Source organism: Papio anubis, chromosome 2 (assembly GCF_008728515.1).
Source record: "Papio anubis isolate 15944 chromosome 2, Panubis1.0, whole genome shotgun sequence".
Lineage (NCBI taxonomy): Eukaryota > Metazoa > Chordata > Mammalia > Primates > Cercopithecidae > Papio > Papio anubis.
The window spans coordinates 170,450,389-170,474,513 of NC_044977.1; the positions used below are offsets into that span (position 1 = coordinate 170,450,389).

Genomic DNA, 24,125 nt, shown 5'->3' on the forward strand with positions numbered 1-24,125 from the left:
AATCAGTCGGAGCAGAGACAGGAGAGAAAAGGTCATCCCAAGGCACCCAAGGTGCTGGGAACAAGAAGCTTAACACCTGTAGGACAGACACTTCTTGTCCCACCTCTGTAACAATGTCTGCAGCACTAGGACACATGAGAGCAGATGGTGACTGGGACTAAGTGCCTGGAACTCACCTCTAACCTTACAGGGAACCCTATATACTCTTGCTTTCCATGAAGTTCTCTTGCATTTCCGACAGATGGGAGAGAGTGAGCCAGCTCATTCTGAGAAACACAAAGACACTTTTTGAAAGAGGAACAAAGGGTTCTGCAACTGACAATGAAGAATGGTGTGAGCATCTATGTGCATCACTGTGATAAAGAAGCTCATGGTCTTCAGTTTCCTTTATCTCTCTTTTCAGGGTGTAAAATCTTTCTCAGGCCATTGACATTTTGTGTCAACAGAAGAGCTAGCAAACATGTTGGAAGGAACTAGTTCAGGCATGTGAGAATAAACCTTATCTTTCTAACACAGGAACAAATTTAACCTTAATAAAACTTTTATTTGAAAACATTTCTGTTGGTACTATTAAACAAAACTTTCATACAAAAAGTTCTTGGATCACTTTTGGGCAAGTTGCCATTCTGGCTTATCTTCAACACCCAAAGAAAGGAAAACATGTTTTAGGCCAAGCCCCATGGTCCAGTTCAGTAACGCTGTCCCTGTGAGGATAGGGCTGTGGGCTAGAGAAGAGAGGTGAATGCGACTGGTCATTGCTTTAGCTAGAAAGGGTCAAAAATGACAAGGAATGTAACAGGGCTTAATGGACCAGAAGTCAAAAATGCAGTCTAATATTTGCCTTCACACATGTCTACAGGAACATTTGTTTTAGCAGTATGAAATCAGAAGCAGCCTGCAAATTTTAAACCAGGGTGGTTGGTTTTAAAAGGTCTTTGTGCAGCCATTCAAACTCAAACTTGCAAACTCACAAGAATTCATCACAACAAAATATTAAATGTAAACACCAGGATGAAAAACTATATACACAAAATATGAATTTCAACCATATTTTAAGCATACACATATACTACATATGCATAGAAAAAGACTTGGAAGAAACACTCCAAAATATTAAGAGGAGCTATAAACACTGGTTAGTGAAATTCAGAATGAATATTCAATTTCTTCTTTATGCTTTTCTTTATTTTTCAAATTCCCACTATAGGCAGAGATTGCTTTGATAGCTCAATAAACAAAGCTATTTTAAAAATGTAATAATGTATTTCTTTATAAACTCTAGTTTTTTTCATTCATTGACAAATATCTGGATAACATTTTGTCCATTTTCTCTTTAACGACATCTTCAGGGGTTAAATTGCAACTCAACAAGGAGAGCAGGCTGACTGAAATGCAAGAGTGAATCACATGCAAAGTAAAAGTGAAACATGGATTCTTACCCCCAAGTATATTTGCATGAAGAAAAACCAACTTAAAAAAAAAAAACCTCTTGTCAGAAACACTCTTTGTCTTGTATATTTTTTTCATGTGGGATGTGTAGAATAATTTAAAACTGTAGTCCATAAGTAACACTAAAGGTTTAGATAGCCTAGCCTACACACAGTCAGTGTAAATGTCACACAGCCATGAATTCCTTGGTGCAGAGTTCCACAGTTCCACAGCAACTCATGTCATCCAGCTGGCTATAAGCAAAACTGAGCAACAGACAAATCTCTGCAGACATTTGACAAGGAAATGAAGGCTGCACAAAGAAATGAGGCTGTCTATTCAAGCTAGGACCACAGAAAATTCACTGTGAATTAGCAAGCACACCAGCATACATGTCAAATAAAGTATCTTCATTTTTCACGCGGTTTCTAGTTACTTTGTCACTTTCCTGAACTGTACAGGTCAGTGTGGATACCACCAAAGGCTCAGTGTTGTACTGCCAGGTGCAGGAAGGAAAAAGGCAGGTTAATCTGTTTTATCACTTACTTCTCTGACTTTATATATTAGGCGATTCCATATGATAAAAAACAAAACAAAGCAAACAAATAAAACTCCTATAAAACTTTGTATTAATAAGCCCCTTAATTTTAAAAAATAGGTTAGTTTTTTCTCTTAATCTAAATAATGCAACATTTAATAAAGCAGGTATGCATAGCAAATTTTAAATACTAAGATGTGGGCAAGTCATCTCAATCCCTTGCTAAGCATTGCTAAAATTAAAAAAAAAATTCTTAGTAAGGAGGATGGACCTTACTAAGTACATCATTCACAATATGGTAGTCTTGTGCCCTGATTTCAATTAAATGTTTCTATAAAGAATTTTAAAGGTTGCATAGTGTTCCATGGGATATATGTACCACATTTTCATCATCCAGTCTATCACTGATGGGCATTTAGGTCGGTTCCATGTCTTTGCTATTGTGAACAGTGAGGCCAGTATCCTTAGCAAACTAACACAGGAACAGAAAGCCAAACACTGCATGTTCTCACTAATAAGTAGGAGCTAAATGATGAAAATACATGGACACATACAGAGGAGCAACACACACTAGGGCCTTTTGGGTGGAGGATAGGAGGAGGGAGAGGCTCAGTAAAAATAACTAATGAGTACTAGGCTTAATACCTGGGTGATGAAATAATCTATACAACAAATCCCCATGACACAAGTTTACCTATGTAACAAAACTGAACTTGTACCCTTGAACTTAAGATAAAAGTTAAAAAAAAGTTAAAGGAACTTCAAATGCTATCGCAAATAGGACAGAAATATGTTTACTTTGGAAAAACACACAAGACATAATGAGTGACTAAGAGCTAACCATTGGGTTTTCTTGTCTATGTTGGGAAAGCAAACTTTTTCGACATGTTAGAATGTCTGCCAATCTTAGGCCAAGACATTGGCTACTGAATTTGGAACTGACACTTGGGCTACTGAGAGTACACACTGAAGGAAAGAGAAGGAAATCCGAATGGAAGGGGAGAAGGGGATGAGTTTCGGCTCCGTCTGGATTTCCACTCTCAAAGAAAGGATTACCATGTCAACTCATGAGTAAAAGTGAAGAAGAGCAAATTTCTAAGTTAATTAAAAGAACTTGGTTTGTAAACAAGATTTTGAATCCCTCATGGCTGTGAAGACTTTCCTTTGCATCCACCCTCCAGTGAGGAGCTCACAGAAGACTCAAGATAAAAAAAAGTGGATTTCTTCATAAGCCCACATTGATATAGATAAATACATGAGTAAACACACAAATAAATAGAGGAAAAGGGAAAACTCTTCCTCAAGGTAGAATGGATGTTAAAACTAGAGGGTGAAAATTTAAGGAGGAAAAGACATTTGTATGGTCTCAAGGTATTTAATCTCACATAACATACATTAATTACAAAGAAGACAATAGGAATTTTCCAATGAGAAAACCTGACAGACAGCACCTTAACCAAGTGATTAAAACTAACGTCCTCAATAATGGAGTAAAGTGGCATCATGTGACTCCTGATATGACGCACTGAGAAGGGCACAAGATCATTAATGTGGTATTCCTTCCAAAGGCACATCACCTGAACATAACCTTGAGGAAATATCAGAAATACACACTGGAGATGTTCTACAAAATAATTGGCTTGTATCCTCCAAACATACCAAGGTCAAGAAACACAAAGAAAGGCTGAGGAACTGTTTCTGAATAAAGGAGCCTAATGAGACATGACAACCAAATGCAGCATGATATCCTGGAATGGATCCTAATTGGGAAAAAGAATTGTTACCAAAGACATGATTGGTCAGTGGACAAAATTTGAACAGATGATGTCAATTAGATAATAGTATGTATCAATGTTGAATTTCCTGGGTTTGATAACTGGGCTGTGGTTATGTAAGAGGCTGTCCTTGTTCTTAGGAAATACACAATGAAACACTTAGGAATGAGGACATAAAAGACAGTAAGGCGGGTGACAGAGACTTAGTAGCATAAAAAAAGCATTTTTGCTACACTGGAATTCCTTCCTGGCTCTACCAGAGAGAGGCCAGTGAGGTCAGGCCAAATGGGCAGTGAGGCTCAGTGCATTCACCTGAAGGGAGAAAGGGTGTACACAAGGTATACTTATATTAGTAAAAACACACGGTAGAGTCATCTGTGGGTCTGGAGGAGTTTCTATAATCTTAGTACTTGTATATCTGAGTCTAGCTTATCATGGAAACTCCTAAACATTAGCTATCTGAAAAATACATTCATTCTATTCCAATGGTTCCCCAAGTCTTAACTCATTTTCAACTCTAAAGTCCAGAGTCTCATCTAAATATCATCTAAATCAGATATGAGTGAGACTTGAGGTATGATTCATCCTGAGGCAGAATTCTTCTCCAGCTGTGAACCTGTGAAACCAGACAAATTATGTGCTTCTAAAATTCAATGGTGAGAAAGACACAGCATAGACATTCCCATTCCAAACAGGAGAAACAGGAAAAAAGGAGAGGATGAAGGATCTCGAGGAAGTCGAAATCTAGCAAGACACATTTAATCATACTTTAGGATTGAGAATAATCCTCTTTGGTTTGATGCTCTGCCCTTCAGGTCCACTAGAGTGGTGGAGGTACAGATCCCAAAGCTCCAGGTGGTCCTGAACAGCCTCAAAAGCTTCCACAGGACAGTCCTAGACCCAAGACTTTGGTGAAAGGCTGTCTGGCCTGTTGAAACTGAGATGGTGGCCCTGATGATCTCTGAACTGTCTTTGCAGGCTCTTCTCCCCTTTTCTTAAGATTAGTACATGCTTACAGCCAAATAGTTCTATGGTCCAGGCCAGTCAAGTCTAAGAAATCCAACAGACTTCTTTCATTCTGTCCTGCTTTGTCTGTCTCCCTTAGTTCCAACTGGCAATGTCTTTGCTGATATGATCCCACTCTATCCTGGCTTTGCTAAGACCCCACTAGAACTGCCCTTAAAGTCTCTAATTCTAGCACACACCTCAAAACTCTTCCAGCCTCCACTCCTTGCTCAGTTCCAAAGCCACTTCCATGTTTTCAGGTATTTGTTACAGCAGCACCTCAATTCTTGGTACTAAAAAAGTTACTAGTAGTGCCAAGTCAGACATGATGGTGAAAACCATTTTCTCTACACTGGGATTCCTCCCTGGCCATACAAGAGAGAGGCCAGTTGAACACGCAAAAAAGAAGGAACAAACACAAAGGAACCGAGGCTTTCCTTCTCCCACCCTCCTGTCAGACCCCCTTACACCAAAGATGGTCTCTGATTGCCAGTCATGAAAACTTTCTTCAAGGGAGATGGGTTATAGGAAGGTAAAGACATAGAATAAATTGCTCTTTGGCAATATATAGAGACGTATACTTAAAAATTTTTAGCACCTAGCCATGATTCTTGGTGACCTATTGCCAATAATTTAACTAAAGATGTAAAGGTTCTTATTTATAGTGAGGCACCTGACCTGAAGATTGAAATAAAATGAGGTAGTATCCTTGACTCAATTTTGTTGGTTTTATGGGGGTTTTTTTGTCCCCCAAAATGAACACCAATATTTTAGGCTGAAAATCTCAGAGCTTCAAGGGATGTCTAGAGATAATCTCATTCAAATTCCTCTTTTCACAATTGGGAAAAGCAAGGAGTTGAGCAGAAATGTAAAGTGACTTTCTCAGTCTTAATCTTGTGCCAGGACTGGAATCTTTGTCTCTTCAAAAAAAATACCAAACAAACTATTATTATTTGACTAGAAATAAAACATTATGTGGTTAAAAAAATTCAAAACGTTCAAAAGAGCATATCATGAAAAATGAGTCTCCCTAGAGTTTGTGACCCTCATTAAAACCTTATATATCTTCCCAGAAATGTTCCTGGCATACACATACATGTATACCTGTGTATCCTTTTTTTCATAGAAGATTGTTCATATTATAACTCTATCTTTCTCATTTTGTTTGGCCTGTAATTTGAACTCTTTTCATATCAATATATTCGAATTTACTGTCCACTTCTGAGGGGGTTACACAGTATTCCATTGTTCTTATTCCATTTATAATTTATTAAAGCATTTCCCTAGTGACAGACTTTTAGATTGTATGATGTTCTTTGGGATTATAAACTACGGGGTACTGGTGGAAGGTATGTATTTTAACAATGTGCGTCTTTTCATACAGTTCCGTCATTTTGTTTTTCTGAAAATTTTGTCTTTAGCAACCACTCCCCTGTCATTCTGTATTCCCTTGCCTTGCATTAGTTTCCCTTGTATGTTTATCACTGCCTGAAATAGTATGTACTTGATTGTTTATTTTTTATTATTTATGTCTGTTGACTAGAATGGAAGCTCCATGGAAGTAGGAAATTCATTTTATTCACTGCTATATCCTTAGCCCAGAAAACAGTGACTGGTTCCTGGTAGATGTTTAATAAATATTTGATGAATAAATTAATAAATGCTTTGCACACTTTACTATTAGATATTGTTTTTCTTACTAATTCATAAGAGTGCTGTATATAGTAATTAAATGAGCCTTTGTCATTTGTGTTACCAATATACTTTCCAGCATATTTATTTGACCTGGTTGATGGCATCATTTTTTTGCCATAAAGAAATGTTATATAGCCAAACATAACCTATCTTTCGTTTATTTTATAGCTTTTGGGTTTTGTGTCTTGCTTAGAAAGGCCTTATGCACTCCAGAGTTATTTTTAAAAACTTGTCTGGTACTTTAATGGTTTGTTTTTATGTTGGAGTCTTTGATTCATTTGGAATTTATTTTGGCGTAAGTAGTAGCTGTGTATTCAGCTTTGTTATTTTTCCCAAATAGCCCATTGACCCAACATTAATTAAAGAATAATGCATCCTTTTCTCATTATTCTGAATGTCATCTTTATCATATACCAAATTCTCATAAATATTTACATCTGAATTTTCCAGTACCTATTATCTTTTGTTCATTTGTCTGCCTATTTTTGTGTTGGTATGAATTTGTGGTAGTTCCCCTTGATTTAATGTATTTTAACATTTGTGTAAGACTGGGCTCTCCTCTTTGTCTCCTTTCCACTGTAATTTTCCTGTCAATTCTCACATGGTTATTTTTCCATAAGAACATCAGAAACCACTGAACCAGTCAATCCACTGTCAAAATATTCCCTTAATACTTTACTGAGGTCAGATTATCATACAGATTAATTTAGGAATAAATGACATCAATAAAAGAACTTAGCTCTCTTGAGTCCTGAATGTTCTTTATGCTCTCCCAACTTCCTTGATACACACAAATAAAATTTAATTTTCCTCAACGGGAAGAATGAATGTGACTCTTATACCAAAACTAAAACGAAACCTTCTGTTCCAGGTATCTTTTGCTGTGAAGCAGCACCATGTCACCCCAAAATTTAGTGGCTTAAAACAGCAACCACTTTTATTACATCTGATAATTTTGTGGGCCCAGAATTCAAGCAGGGCTTCGCTAGGTGGTTCTTCTGCCTTCACATGGTATTAATTGAGGATACCCAGTGAAGTTCAGCTGGTGGCAGCGCTGGTCTGGAAGTACAAAGTGGCTTCATCCACTTGCATGACTCCTTGGCAAGGATGACAGGAAGGCTGAGCTGAGAGCTGAGCTGGGATTATCTCCCAGAGTTCCTAGATGTGGCCTCTCCAGCATGGCAGCTTCAGGGTAGTTGGAATTTTTAGATGGTGACTCAGGCTCCAAAAGCAGGTGTTCCAGAGACAGGGAGGAGGCTGCATGGCCTTTAATGGTCTAGCCACAGAAGTCGCTTAGTGTCTCTTCTGCTGTATTCTCTTGGTCAGTGAGGTCACAAGCCTGCCCAAATTCAAGGGAAGGGGATATAGACCTTTATCTCTTGATGGGAGAATGCCAAAGAATTTGTGACCATGTTTAAAAACCACCATTCCTTCGAATAGTAGAAAACTAGACAATTTTCTCATTAGTTTAATAACTCAAGACTTTTCTACAATCTTTTATTCTACTTTCCTCACTTCTGTCACTGGAAATATTGCCATGATTCAAAACTATAAGTATTTTATTTTTAAAAACACATTTTCAGTTGAGTTGTATTCTTTGCCTATGTGAATGGGAACAGCCATGGTCCTCAGCATGACTTTGGCTCTATCTGTCCATTGTTTCTGCTACCCACTTCTGGCCACTTTATAGCTTGCTGGTGCCTCTACCAGAGAGTGGCAGGAGCAGAGAAAGTATACTTAAAATTTTTCCATTAAAAAAAACTTGTTATTTGGCAGCAGTTTTGCATAAAGGCAGAAAGCAAATTAAAACTAAAAGTACATATTTTGAGGATTAACTGTGAAACTCAACCACTCATTACAAAGAACACCAGAGCTGGCCATTCTTTCTACTAATCCAAGGCCTTATTTCAAAGACCCCTAAAGACATGCTCCGGTAATCCCCTTTATGCCTTCGTAGATTATGCCTTTCTTTTCTAAATTCCAGTGATAATAGTAACATTTATTGATTATCTGCTGTGCCAGGTGCTTTACACATGTTTATTATTGCATTTAACCCTAACAGCACTCCAAGGGTGGGAATTGTTACACTGATTTTTAAGCCAAGAACACTACGGCCCATTGAAATTAGCTACTAAGCTTCACAGAGCTAAAATGTAGCAAAGTCTATTTGCTACACCCTTGTCTCCAGGTGTGTTCAGTAGACCAGCAGCATCAGCATCACCTGGGAGCTTGTTAGAAATGCAGAACCTCAGGTCCATTCCCAGACCTTCTGTAAAAAGCTGCATTTTAAGAAGATCTCCAGGAGATGCATATTCACATTAAAGTTTTTGAAGCCCTGCTCTCTATCCAGCTTCTCAAACATTCCTGCACACTGGAATCCCATGGATAACTGCTTTTTACCGATACATTATTGTTCATGAAGAACTTTTTAAAAATGCTAATGGCTGAGCACCTTTTTTCCTCTCAATTCCAATTTAACTGATCTGGGTGCAACCTGGGCATCAAAAGTTTTCAAAGCTCCCCAGGTAGTTCTATTATGCAGCAAAATTTAAGAACCACTGTTTTATATAGTTCACTTGGTACTAAGCATATTCTATATCTGGTATAGTTGCTTATCATTTTCATACACATCATATGTCCCCAACATGAATATGTTTTATATATCAGCTCTCTTTACAGAGTGGCAGTTTCTTGCACAAAATATGCACTCACTAAACATTTGCTGCTATTGCTGTTGTTGAAAATGGTGCTTAATTGTCTGTGGTGGGGCTCGAACATCAGTATTTTTGAAACACCACCTCACGTGATTCTATTGTGCAGCCAAGGCTGAAAACCACTGGGTTGGCTCCTATAGCTCCAGCTGATGGTTGCTATGGAGAAATTTGGGCAGACGAATGCCAAGTGTCCTGATTTTTGAAGAAGATCCTTAAAACCCAGATTTTTATAATAACTGTTGACAACAAATTCAGGTTTTTGAAAAAACTGTGTGAACAAAATAAACCACATCTGCTGGTCATGTGTGCCTGCACATGCATGAGCATATGCTTGTAAAGGGATATGGGATACTCAATATATTTATGGTTATGCACTTGGAAATTCATAACTCTAAGTCTGATTATTATAAATGCCATCACTACTGCTGCTTTGGAAAAACACACCATCATCATTGCATAACCATCTAGCTTAAAAAAGAGTCACCATATTGTTTCTGTCGATATACATAATACACAGCCCAAAATAGAGATTGTGAAGTCTTGGAGAATAAATAATCTGTGCCTCATTTTGTTCTATGCAATGCCTAAATATGCCAACAGAACAAGAGGATGTGTCCCAAAAAGAGGGGGCAGGAGGCATTTTGAAATTCTGGGAAGATAGATAGTCTATAAGAGCAGGGTACTATTGTCATGAATTCTACCCACTGCCTGAGCACCATGCTGTGATTAAGGAAAGCCAAAGAAAGGAGATCCAAGAAGAAAAACTAGAACAAGAAATAAAGGTATGAAAGAAAAATATGGCCAGAAGAAAATTTCCCATCTGGTTTCTTCACCACCAGTGGCTCCTTATGTATGGATTTGTTTGCCAGAGCTAATAAACAGTGAGGGTCTCTAATGATGTTAAGCTGGGTGGTAAAGTCACTGGGGGCTTATATCATACAGCCAATGATGTGTTGAGTGAAATACACCACATGTTGAATTTGCTGGCATCAGCACCTTCTGCCGATTTAACTTATGGGCAGATGATAGCAGGCCCACCACCCAATACCACTTGCCCATATCCTTGCTTTCATTTCATAAAGCAAGAATAAAAGAGAGTCAGTATCAACATCAAAATAAATACTAATAGTAACATTGATGATGTTACTTTTACCACCAATAATAATAGCAATTATCAATTACTGAATGCTTACGATGGGCCAAGCACTGTGATAAACACCTTACATATTATATCTCATTTATTCTCAATACAATAGCCACACTGAGTCTTTTAAAACAGACGTCAGATCTTGCTTTCACCTCCTCAAAACCCCTCAGTGGCTCCCATTTTACTCAGTGCAATAGGCGAAGTCCCTTTCACAGTCTGCAAAGCTGTATGTCTACCAACTATCCACCCCCTTCCCTACTCATTATCTCTCTGACTCCACCTCCTACTCCTCTTCCCCTCTCTTAATCCATTCCATCTAGCCTAATGAACCTTCTATTCCTCCAACATGAAGCCTCTGCACAAGCTGCCCCCCTTCATAAGAAATGTTCTTCCCCTAGATATGCATAAGCATCATTCCTGTCACCTTCTCAGTGAGGGTTTCTCATACCAAGCTGTTTAAACTTGCATTTCCCCATTCCTACATTCCCTTTCTTCTTTTTTCTCTCCATAGAACTTATCACCTTCTAATATCCAACACTGTACTTATTGATGTTTTAAACGGACTCTCATCCACTGGACTGTAAGCTTCATGAAGGCAGAGATTTTCTTCTGTTTTGTTCATTATAGTGTCTCCAGTGCCTAAAGCAAGGCCAGACACTTATCTGGCACTTGATGAACATTTTTAGAATGAACAAATTAATGAATTTAATCCTCACAACAACCATAAGAGATAGATGCTATCATTATCCTGCTTTAACAAATATTGGGTATGAAGTTTGGAGACATTATATTCGCCCAAGATCACAAACGAGAAATTGTTAGACGGATGTAAACCAAGGACATCAAGACATGTATAATAACATTTGTGACCCATCTTGTTGTTAACACTTTGGGCCTTACTTAGAAAATGATACATGTGACAATTGGAATCTAGAAGTGGATCAATATTGGGTGCAGCTGGGACTAGGACAATTACCGGGAGCTGATGGGAAAATGAAGGGAAAACTCCAAAGTTGACTATTTTTGTTTCCTGTGGTTAGGGTAATTCTTAATTTTTAGAGCAGTTGTTACCATTTTTTTGGATGATCATTTGTAGAGGAGATGGATCTTCTGAAGTATTATGGTCATGGGAAACAAATCAAGGCTTAGCAAATCATATTTCCTTGGGGGTAAATAAGTCAAGGGTCAATTTAGATCTTAAGTTGCCTAAGAAATTTCATCCAATGAGAGCCAACTGCAGGAATTTAAGAGTCCAAAGACACTGCAGGAAATTACCACTGCAAACATGTCCCCAGGACTCTTAAAGGCTTCTGCAGAAAGCTCATTAACTGTTTTTAATGTTTCAAATACTCCCTCATCCAAGAATAAATCAGATAGAATTCAACTCATGCCAAACACAGGGTGCCTGAGCTAGCTAATTGTGCCTAAAGCCTCAGGGGAACTTGGTAAATATTAAGCAATCTACTCGAGCCTGAGCTTTCAGTGGGTCAAAGTGCTTAGTCCATAACATTCATTTGTATGGTGTTTGGCTAAATCAAAAAGCGAAGTTCAAGGAATAGATGATTAAAACATTTTCTCTAGATAAAAACAAAATTTTTCAAACACTTTTTGAAGATTGTCTGAAGAAAAGATATATAAGCAGGAAACATCTTTTGGCAACTCTGTGATAAGTTTGACAGACAAGTTTCTTATGTCCTTCATACAATTTAAAGACAAGAAATATATTAGTGACTTGACATTTTAAGTTCACTAATTTCAAGTAATACACTTTATAATTTCCAAAATGAATCATGCCTGTGTATGTGGCTCGTGGCAAAGTCTAAAATTCTATGCTTGGAAGAAAGAAATTAGAAAAATGTGGCAATATTCTTTCTTCTAATATATATAAACACACTTAAACAATTTGTGATTATTTTCCATTTCTTACATGAGTCCCAAATTATGCGCTTAATTACTAAGGATGGATATAGTCCGAGAAGTAATACAAGGTTCAATCCATGTATCCAAAATGACTGTCTTGAACTGCAAACATTGGGATTCTACCCAAGTCTTAATGAAACAAAGTACATACTGGGTTCAGTTATAAAGGCTTTGCCACTCTTAATATAAATGTTTATTCATTTAAGGCTACATGGCAAACCAATATTGAAAAGCATATGGTGGTTAAAAATTAACCAGGAGATAGGGGGTAGCTTTGGAAATGGCATCAGAGGAGCATAAGCAAAATGTAAACATAGATCAGTTATAATGAAGAGTTCTTATCAGTATCCTCAAGCATTTGATATATTAATGGAATGATAACTCCATTATGCCAACCTGAGTGAAGTAATGCAGTGGTTCAAGTATGGAAGAAAATCACATTTTCTAAAAGTCTACTATATGTCAGGCACTTGATATTTTTAGTAATAATAGCTAATAGTAAGGATCTATGATATAAAATAACTTTCCACAAATTAATTCTAATTGTTACAGTAAACCTGTGAAATAGGTGTTGTCATCCCCATTTTACAGATGAGAAAACTGAGATCTGAAAAGATTAAATAACTTGTTCTGTGTCATGTAGGTAGTAAACAAATCAGAATTCAAACGTAGTTCTAATTCCAAAGCCCAAAATCTTTCTGCTTCACCATCCATGTATAAACAAGACATAATAATTTGGTGTGATTTACACTGTTCTCTAGGGAAAGGCTCCTGGGAGTGCTCATGTGAAAAATTACTAAGGATAAAAATAAACAAATAAAAGAAAGCAGCCTCTACAGGTAACATTTTTTGGACAAACAACTGAGAACAATAGGTTTTGAAAACTTCTCCTAATGAGGATATTTTAAATATTAGAAAGCTTTAGTTTTGCTTTAGAGAAAGGCAAAAACACTATATAATTTTTCAATAAGATGTTAGCTGATAGACATGTATATATCCATGTGTAAATATCTAGATTTTTTCATATCAGAAAGCCCATTTTCAAAAATCTTATGCACTTACATGTTACTTCCAAATATACACGGAATATGCCAGAAGTGGATTATGTATACCTTGCATATTAGAGGTAAACTGCTTAATTCAAAACCATACTTCTAAACCCTGCATTTATAACAAAAATCATTTACCTGCCACATGTATTAGCCTGGTCATTTCTTATCCAGGAACATAATTTCCCGCCTTGTTCACCAACAGTTACTTGCAAGAGTACACTAATCCAGCAGAGAGCCACTGCAGCAAGTTTACCCCCCTACCAACTTGCAAAAGCTCGGGAGTGTGCAGGAACAGGCAGAGGGTAGAACAGGCACTCCCTCTGCCCGTGTTTGCAAGCTGACAGACTGCAGGGAGGAAATGATTCATGCCACAGAGTCTCCAGCCAACTTTGTGTCACTGGACTTTATAAAAACAAATAAACTAAAGCTTTTCAACAGACTAGAACTGCTTAGACAACTTTAGTAACATGGCTGCTTTATAAGGTCCCCGGGCAGTTCAATCTTTAGAAACTTGGGCCATAGATAAGATGCTTTGTAAAGAGCAAATCCATTACCAGGTCATTATTGTAAACTGGATTGTCACTTGGGGAATCACAAAGAAATAGAACTATAAACAGCAGCAGTCAGTTGCCGTATGGATAATCTTTATCAGCTAGAAAAAAATTAATTTGATTTTCTTAGAAACCTTAATTTTATTTTTAAGAGTTTAAACTTTAAAAGTTTAAAAACTGCATGGTACAATTACTTTATGGAAGTCTCATCAAATAGTATACCTTATAATTCTTATGCCTTATATCTCCTTCCTTATTGACTACTTATTTTATAATGGCTTCTAGAAGCTCATGAGAAATACTAATTCATTTAGAGTTTATATTTCTCCCATCAATAATCTCAAACTATTGGCAAAGCAATGTAAAAGAAAATTCAAGTAACTTCTGTCACATTTGGAAAACTTAAGAGGAGGAAATAAAATATTCTAATCGGGTGTATTTTGACTTCAACTAAATTTATTGGCTAAAATTCTGTGCATTTGAAGGTCAGAATTGTTTACTTGGCTATGTCCAATATTAATCAGTTAGGTTAGGTACATACTATTTGCATATTGAAATGCATTATTGCCTTTTTCAAATTAAAAAGCAAATTATGTCTGACAATACTACCCTACCCAGTTCCAGTTTCTGGCAGTAGAGTATACACATATGTCTATGGTACTTATACCTATCAACCATCGTTAAATCAGAGCTGACACTATTTCTATATAACGAGCATTCTCTACTTATCCTAATTGTAGCCATTATCTTGCCTTCTGGGGACATGGAGAGAAGTGCCAATCCTAGACTAGAAAGGGGTGAATCCTAGCCAGAAGTCCTCTTCTACTTCATCGTTACCCCCATGCTTGGGGTCAGTCATGACCAGGTGGTAATGATGGCGGAAGTGAGGGGCCAAGTCCTAACCACTGCTGATTGCTCTCTCCACTCATGTCTTTGCCCATCAACATATCAGTCTCTCTACTTCCTGGAAGCACATGTACTCTGATCATTTTAAGGATCCAGAAGTCAAGTTATTTGAACTGTTATTCATCAGGTTTTCTGATTTCAAATCCATTTTTTTCTGTAACTATACCACAGCCCACAGACTCTCACTTTTTTTTTTTTTTTTTTTTTTTTTGAGACGGAGTCTCTCTCTGTTAAAGGCTAGAGTACAGTGGCACCATCTTGGCTCACTGCAGCCTCAGCCTCCTGGGTTCAAGCAATTCTCCTGCCTCAGCCTCCCGAGAAGCTGGGATTACAGGCATGTGCCGCCATACCAGGCTAACTTTCATATTTTTAGTAGAGATGAAGTTTCACCATGTTGGCCAGGAGGGTCTTGATCTCCCGACCTCATGATCCACCCACCCACCTCGGCCTCCCAAAGTGCTGAGATTATAGGTGTGAGCCACCATGCCCTTCCTAGAAGTCAAGTTATTTGTACTGCTGTTTATTAGGTTTTCTGATTTCAGATCAATTTTTTTTTCTGTGACTATACCACAGCCTCTCACTTTTAAATAATGCTAATCAACATTTGAAAAACTAATGACACATTCATAATTCCTTCAACAAATGTGTACTAAACACTAGTTGTATGGCAGGGACTGATCTGGTACACAAATGGTCAGAGTTACTACCTTCAAAGAACTTTCGGCATAGGCTGGAAGTAGGATATGGAGATGTTTCACAGCAATTAGAAGTAGGGACAGAGCTCAATGAATACACTGAAGACGGATTGTGCATTTGTATATGGCAAGAGATCGGGGAAGCCTTCAAAGTCAGAGTGGTGGTTAAACATTCAGTCAATTTAGAGTAAGGGATGGTAAAAACGCTTTTATGTATCAAAGATTAACTTCTCTATGGTTTGGAAATTACAGCCAGGGTAGCAAACCCTATGGTCTTTATCAACCACACTGGGATTAGCAGGGACATGAAATAACAATTCCTTAGGCTTATTTCCTCAAAGGATACATCCCAACATTCAGACTTGATATATTGGGTTACTGTGCAGTCTAGTAAGCTAGCTTTTGGGTTCTGGGCTGTTTGACCAGATTCAAGTCCTTCTATACCATCTAGAGGTGACAGACAGTAGAAAAGTTGTTTGAGTTCCTGTTTTCAAAAATGAAAATTTTCAAAGCATGTTACATGCACTGTTGTAACATGCTTTGTTGTTACATGCACTGTTGTAACATGCTTTGAAAATTTCCGTTTTTGTCAGTTAGCCTGGATACTCTAAAGCACTTCTCACAGCAATACAAGTAAATTACAACAAGAAATGTTTACAGTACTGATGGGCTTGCAGGACACCTCTAAAGGGTACAATGAAATAAAACACAAAGAGTGAGTGGTGAGAAACGGGTAAACTGTGATTGCCATGGGGCCAAATGTTGAAATAACATTGTGATGAGAAGCCTAAGCCTGGGGCTCAATTCAAGGAGGGAGAGATAAACACAAGATTTACTTTAAGCCCAAATCCTTAAAGGGACTAGAATAGCTCCTAGGTTAGCACAATAACAGGGGCAGAGCCAGAGTTGATCTATGGGTCATAGTTTACTAATCCCAGATACAAGATAACAATACTACTTAACATATGTAACTATTTTATGATTTATAAAATCTTTCCCCTTATCTTATCCAATTTAATCCTTATACAACTCCTGTAAGGTAACTAAAAGAATTACATTCTGCCCTTGGTATGCCACTGCCCTGAAACCTTTATTTTGAAAAAAATATATGGATGACTTTTCTTTCTGGAATACTCAGCACCCCTGGGGTCCTCTTTGTGCCCCTGGCTTTACTGCAGTATTGTGTCAAGATGACCATGGCAGGACGTGTGTGCAGTATGCACAAGAGTGTGCACCAAGGAACAGGAGGAGAAGATTCTTCTTTATCTAATACAGTGTACCATTAATAAGACATTAGTGTACCACTAATAAGACATGAGGTACTAGAAAATTAATGTTAGATACAAACCAAAGAAGACTAGGCAAGATGCTAAAACTTCATAGAAAGAGGAGATGGAAAGGCTGAAGAAATGTTGAAAATCCTCTTTTGGGTGCGACAACTAGCATCAGTTGAACTAACTGCAGAATAAAATGGTCTGTTTTAGCCTAATTATGTTGCATTTTCTTTCCTCTAAGTATGTGTGTCCTTTACCACAGAAGCCAATGAAGGCCATGAATCAACACACTGCTGATGCTTACCTTGATGATTCTATTGTCCTGGCAATGGCCAGGAAGAATAGGAAATTTATGTACAACAAAACTTACAATGTCCAAGAACTTCCTCTTCCCACTTTGAATATGTTATAATGATGTCATTCATCTAGGCAAGATTTACTCAGCATTGTAGACCAGGACCATAGCTCAGAAATTTTCTCATTAAACCCTTGCATTTAAGTGGAGTCTATAAAGATTCAGAGGGGAGAGATCAGGTTATAAACAGTGATCATATATTTGTTGTTGCAAAGATGCGTTGTAAATATGTGGAAGTTACTTTCAATTCATTGTAATTCTTTTAAAATTATTTATTATTTAATTTTTTTGAGATGCGGTCTCACTATGTTGCCCAGGCTGGACTCAAACTCCTGGCCTCAAGCAATCCTCCCTCGTCAGCCCCCTGAGAACTCATCATAATTCTATAAAGACATCTTATTTGTTTGCATTGGAAGACATAAATAAATGCCAATGCAGGAAAGAGAAGTAAAAAGGTGGAGACAGAGGGGAAAATAACATCATATCTACTATGTGAAACATACGGAACATACTTTTCATGCTACATTGAATTTAGTTATCACAAGTCTGCCAAGAGGTTTGACTCTCATTTTGCAAAACAGGAAATTAAGATTTAACAACACATCCCAGGCCCTCAGCTTGTGAGTTGCAGAGCTGATGTTTGAACTCATGTCTATATTGGCTGCAAAGCGCGTATCATTGTACACATTGCCTTCACAACAAGGAATTCTACATTTTGGGAATGACTATAGAAAGAAAACATGAGTAGAAAATAATATAAACAACTTCAATTGTAAGATGGCATATGATAGAAGTCTATTCATTGGTCTAAATATCACGCTGCAGCACTATTTTTCCCCTATACTGGGCTATTTTTTTTTTAACACTCCTCTCCTCCCTTGAAGAAAACTTTTTCAACAACAATCACAAAGAAAAACATTTCACCACCAGTAAACACTGTTTCACTGTTGTAAATTTAAAACACAAATGAATATTCTGGGTTGTCACACAGTGTGACAAAACTGAATGAACTGAAGATGTATTTCTTTGACTGCACAATCATTGGCTATAATCATTTATTTGGAAACTATTTAAATGCCCAATATGTAGTAGCCCAAGGGTTAAAGACACAACCTGTACCAAAAGTACTGAACATCATTGCAAAGTTTTAGGAACTAATTCTGGAAATTAATGTGTGGAGCCAAATCCCATGTGTTAGGGCTGACTACGTAACTAGGAGTCCTCCAAACTGACTTTCATGTAAATTTATGTTTATTGAAAGGTGCTCGTTTGGAGATGAAATATATGTTACTAAAATTCGACAGTAACTGCAGCAGTTGTTTAGAACTTAAATCAACACAACACATTTTTTTTTAGGGGGATATTTTACGACTGAGACTGCTTAGAATGAGGCATGATAATAATAAAAAGTCAGCTGACATTTTTGTCCATTTTATCATTGTAAAGTCATTTTCAGATAACTTGTCCCCTTCATTGTCTGCAGTGCCTTGGACAGACCATTCTCATCATCCTGCCATGGTATGTCACTGCCCTGAAATCTTTATTTTGAAAAAAATAGATGGGTGGCTTTTCTTTCTGGCATACTCCCTTACTTCACAGCACCGTGAGGTCCTCTTAGTGCCCCTCTGTCACTGGCTTTACTGTGGTATTGTGTCAAGATGATCATGGCAGGGTGTGTATGAGGTGTGCACATGAGTGTGCACAAAGGAGCAGGAGGAGAATGTTCTTCAGTATCAAATATAGCACTCCACAGAGCTAATCATCTACGGGGTGACTTCCTGGGAGGATCAATGCTCCACTATTCCAGAACATTTTCTAGTAGTGACCCTCACTAGTCTGGGGAGAGTATTCTAAACCAAAATGGATAATGATAGGGAATGCTGGGGGATCACACCAGGCACAATGCCACACTTCAGGCAGTATATCACTACTCACTTATCAATGCTGGCTTTACTTCTGACAAATTCAGATGGGCACAAGGGCTCCCCAAGCTAGGAGACTGTTTGATTTTAGCTTTGGCTACTCTGGCTCCAGCTTCACTACAGTGGCATTGCTGGTCAAGATCCCAACTGAAGTCGTCATTTGAATTTAGGCCAAATCACCCTTTGACTCATTCTTTAAAGAGGTTAATAGCCTAACATTAATTAAGCTCTGTTTGCATGCAATTTTCAAAAGAGCTGTAGAAAAGGGAAACTACCATTTGCCCCATTTTATGGATGAAGAAACAGAGGTTTGAGAAGAATAAGAAACTTGCACCAAGTCAGGAAACCAGTAGGCAACAGAGCTGGATCTCCAAGACAGTTCTGATTCCTAAATACATTCTCTTAACTTGTATAGTGTATTTCTGAGCAATAGAGCGGTTAGAACACCTACCTACATTAGGCAGACATCCAAACTGACAAACTTAGCTTAAGATTAAAGCCCTCCTCCCAGAAAGGTATAGGTTTGTCCTTTGCAACACTCATGAAGATATTTTTACCCAAGAACCCTAGAACCTAGGTAACCTCATCCAGAGCATAGGTCCACATAAAAGAGAAAGGTTATAATTGAAAATACAACTATTAAACATAACATTATGTTTCAGACATGATTCTTACCATGTCTTCAGGTAAAGAATATCACATTCCTTGAAGTATACTTGATGAAGATTTTACATATTTATCTTATTAATAATAATCGTTTACCTGTAAACCACATTATTTAGGAAGTTTCCTTTAGATTTCATCTAAACGCCTTTGTAGAAATGCCGGCAGTGTTAGAATTAATCATGGTTACCATTCCACCCAGATTCTAGTGTGGGTGAGTGTTGGCCATAATGTCAAAGATGGTCTAGCTTCTAGCCCCTTCATGAATGAGAAATGCAGTTCCAGCTCCTCATGCGTGTTGTCATAGAATATCAGCAGAAGCATCTCCAGGGCTGGAAGCAGGACACTTTGGAAACTGGTGCTTGATGGATTCCTATATATTCAGTGGTCCCAACCCTTGGAGGCGTTGAAGGCATTTTCTTATATTAGTCTATGGTTTCATTTTAAAGAATGGCTCTAAATACATTTCAAGGTAGTTCAACCTACATTTGATATTTATGATTCTTTAAAAGTATATACAATTCTGTGTTTATAAGATCTGAGTGGCACTTATTCTGTTTCTTGAGGGAAAATAGGGTCAGTTCATGCTTGATCCTCTTGTTCTTTCTCTATGCCCCCAATAACACTGGAAATTATAATGCTGCCACTTCCAGTGGCATCTGTTTAGCTTTGGTTCCTTCACACATATTTGAACTTCCATGACAAATCTGTGAGACAGACGGAGCAGGTATTGTCTTCCATATTTAATACATGAGAACATTGAGGTTTAAAATATTTAGGAGTAGGCGTACTGGGTGTATAATTCAAATCCTTCTACAATGGTGTGCTTCTCCTCCCAAAGCCCCAATTTATAGTATTTGCTGATTTTCAGGTGATAGTAATTCTACTACAGCGAATTTCAAGCTACCAACATGATGTGACCACATGCAGCATTAGGATGAGATGTACAAAACTGGCTCTCTTAAGCCAGTACATCTAGCTCCAGTACAACACAGGATCCTTTGACCCCTACCCCAGTGTTCTTTATAGGCCATCAAATTAAGTATCTATGATGTTAATTGAAACATATATCTATCACCATGTCCTGGAGAGGATGCCTTACGTGTATAGGCGTGCACAATATGGAGTTCCCTTATGAGAAAATCAGTCAGAGACATTTCTTCTGCACACTTTGACATGCTCAAGTTTTAATCATTCTACTCTGGTTACCATCAAGTGGACTAGAGAAGGTGGCCCTGAAGTAATCCAGGGCTGTTCCTTTATATAGGGATGAGTCAGAGATCAACAGCTTGTTTCAGTCAATCCCATTCACATAGATCTTCTAGTCAAAGATCTCCAGATGCTTTCCATGCTTGTCTAACCATACCCATTTTATAGACAGGAAAGTCCAACGTCCAGGAAATTAAATGGCATGCTCAATGTCACACAGTACATAGAGCTGGAGTCAAGACTGGAATGCTTCCCTACTGCACCAGGATGCTTAGTCTATCGCCATAAAAAACAAAGATTTCTGAAAAATGTGGCAGAGTTCAGAATACCTATCAGAGGCAATATAGAATATCAAAAGAGAGAACGTTGTGGGCCAACAGACATTCCACAAAGCCTGTTTTTGTCATGGTTTTTAGACTATGCTCCATGGAGCCTCAAGGGGCTGAGGGGCCTAGGAACATAGAAAGAGATCGGCCTAAGGGGGCAAGACTGGAATCCCCCAGCGAATGTGAATTAAAACCCTCTGCATTCCTCTGTTTTACATATTGGGAGTCAGATTAAGATTTCATCTGCAAAGAGGGTTCTGTGACATAAAAAAATAGTTAGAAAACCCCAACCAAGACCAAAGTCTAGATTGTTAATTTTCAAACAAAGCTCTTTGGTGAGAGTTACTCGCTCTCATAAACTGAAGGAGCCTCTGGCTGCTCTTTTCTCACGATCTGGAGAGATAATGTATGTGCAAACACACTGAAAATAAAGAAGGTGTATGCAACCTGAAGTCAACACAGGCCCTTTAACCCCGGTCTGATCCTTTCTGAAAGGCAGTGGACATTTCAGTGCCATGTAGATTTTTCTATTATATGACTTCCCAAACATGCAGATACTCCAGGTCCTCAGCTGACATCTTGGAGGCCAGCCATGACTTCTGGCTGCCTGAACAAGTTCACAAAGGTAACTACTCTTCCCACACTTGCTGGGGTGACACTATCATAGGCCACACAGACCTCGACGAGTCCTCTGTGAAAACAGATGCAGCAGCTGGGAATAACAATAAACATCAGGTTTTCAGACCTACAAATATGCAGTCACTTCATACTGCATGTCAGATGAAAAACCGAAAAAACTGTGAAAGCAAACTAAATATGGCCTGAGAAGGATTCCATACTGCTATACTGGAGTCCTTGTGGATGAACTGTAACCTAGCTTAATAGTCAGATTGAAAACCTAACTTAGGAGTATGAGCCTGTAATAATCGCTAAGTCTTGGCCAATCCCAGTGGCCATACTGCAACCATTCATACACTGCTAAGTGTTCAAACTGTGTTCAAATAAGGCAAATGCCAAGCTATAACCAATCCAGCCATTCTGTACCTCAGTTCCAATTTCATCTTCTTTCACTACGTGGCTGCGCTGGAGTCTCTGTGAATCTGGTGTGATTCTGGGGGCTGCTCGATTCACGAATCATTCATTGCTGAATTAAACGCCATTAAATTTAATTTGGCTGAAATTTTTCTTTTATCAAAACAAAGAAAAATGTCTTAAGTAGCCAAAATAATTCAATTGTTTTAAGTAGGAAAGAGACATACAGGGAATGTACTGAGTCGAATGGTGTAGATTTAGTTTGTATTATACTATATTAACGTAGGCTCCACTCAGAACCAATATTAAGTGCTAAATATTGTCAGAGACAACATTATAAGCATATAAAGACAGACTTATACTCAAGAACATATTTTTAGACAAATATTCATCCTGAAGCTACAATGCAAAAATACATAGGAAGAGAATACATATATATTGCCCATTACTATTATGGTTTAAAGTATTTAAATGTTCGTATTTATGTATAAAACATTTAACTATATGTTTGTTCATGTAAGTGTATTTATAACGTTCTTTTAAAGACTACTAAAATGTTATATAATTTCTTGTTAGAATAAAAAGACTTTAGGGCTGATATTATTATTTAAAATGCAATTAAATAACTTAAAATATTCAAACCATATAAAATGACTATGAATTAAAGCATTTGTGGAATCAAGGTTGGAATACTAATATCTATTAGGATAAGGATTATTAAGTATTTTGTATTTTTCTAGATTTTGATAAGTATATAAAGTGAGGCTAAAATTTAGTTTTAGCTTATCAAGGCCTCCCCATTTCACTGTCTTTTAAGATGATGTGCACTGAGAGAAAATGCTTGAATCATGTTGGTTGCTAATAAATGTAACACATTGAAAATAGCTGTTAGTATCTTACTAAAAAATCCTTACTAAAAAATGCAGGCAGAGATGGAAAATATTCCTCTCTATTACTCTCAAAGCTTAAATTTCACCATACTTACCAGGCATGTAAAAAGTTAATCTTTAGCAAAGCAAATGTGCTTAAAATAGTTAGTCTATTGTTCTCAACAAGTTATAAACCTGGATTATAAAACTGTTAAACACTAGAGATACAAAACTCAAATACACGAATTCTTTGGCACACTTTTTTTTCCTTCTATGTTACTTTCCTTTTATAAAAGCTCAGGTTTTATGACTGAGGATTTAAAAAAAGAGAGAGAGAAAAGGAATGCAAACTTCTATACAGAAAGCCAAGTGCTAAGAGCCGTATTTTAAAGTAGCATACACTATAGTTTAAATCACAGTTTTGGATTTGGCTGCTTTGTTGTAACAAAACATTTCATGTTCAAACATTTTATTAATATGATATTAAGAAATATAATATTAATATATGATATTTAGACATATAATATTAATAAATATTACTAATTATATTGATACACAGAATAAAAGAAAAACTAACTCAAAGAATATGCTAAAATGTCCTCTAAAGCTAAATTTTCTTAGACGCCCCCGCAGGCTACTACTGACAGAAAATAACAAGAGTGGAAGATATTCTCAACATTATCACAACCCTGAAAAGTTGCCATTTTTACCTCACTTTATAGACAGGCAACCTCAAGCCCAGGCACACTGAGGTCTGCTGGAATTTGATTTTCTTTTCTTTTTTGAACCCAGATCTTCTGATACCAAGTCATTTTCTTTTCCTATTTATACAAAATTGTTTCAACAGATGACCATATCCCAATTTAAAAGAAAATAAGGAGATAATTTACAGAAATATAGACAAATTAGGAGAGGATTGAATTATTCATTTCTCACAAAGGATTCACCCCCAGATTAAGTTACCAGCTCCTATAACTCCTCTAGAGGCCAAAACTTGTCCTCAGTATTTGAGCAAACTTTCTGTAAATACGAAGTAGCTTTGTAGATAG

The 24,125-nt window shown here is 37.4% G+C and overlaps 1 protein-coding gene across 12 annotated transcripts in view; it reads right to left on the minus strand.

Moving 5' to 3' along the window:
* Window positions 1–24,125, minus strand: part of THRB (thyroid hormone receptor beta) — a 365,609-nt gene that overhangs the window by 220,742 nt on the left and 120,742 nt on the right. Inside the window, exon 1 of one of the 12 annotated variants that reach the window (XM_017955960.3) lies at window positions 13,410–14,903. The exons of the other annotated variants lie outside the window; for them this stretch is intronic. The gene's annotated coding sequence lies outside the window, so the exon portion shown is untranslated. Of the gene's footprint in view, window positions 1–13,409; window positions 14,904–24,125 lie in introns of those variants that run through there. 12 annotated transcript variants of the gene reach the window in all.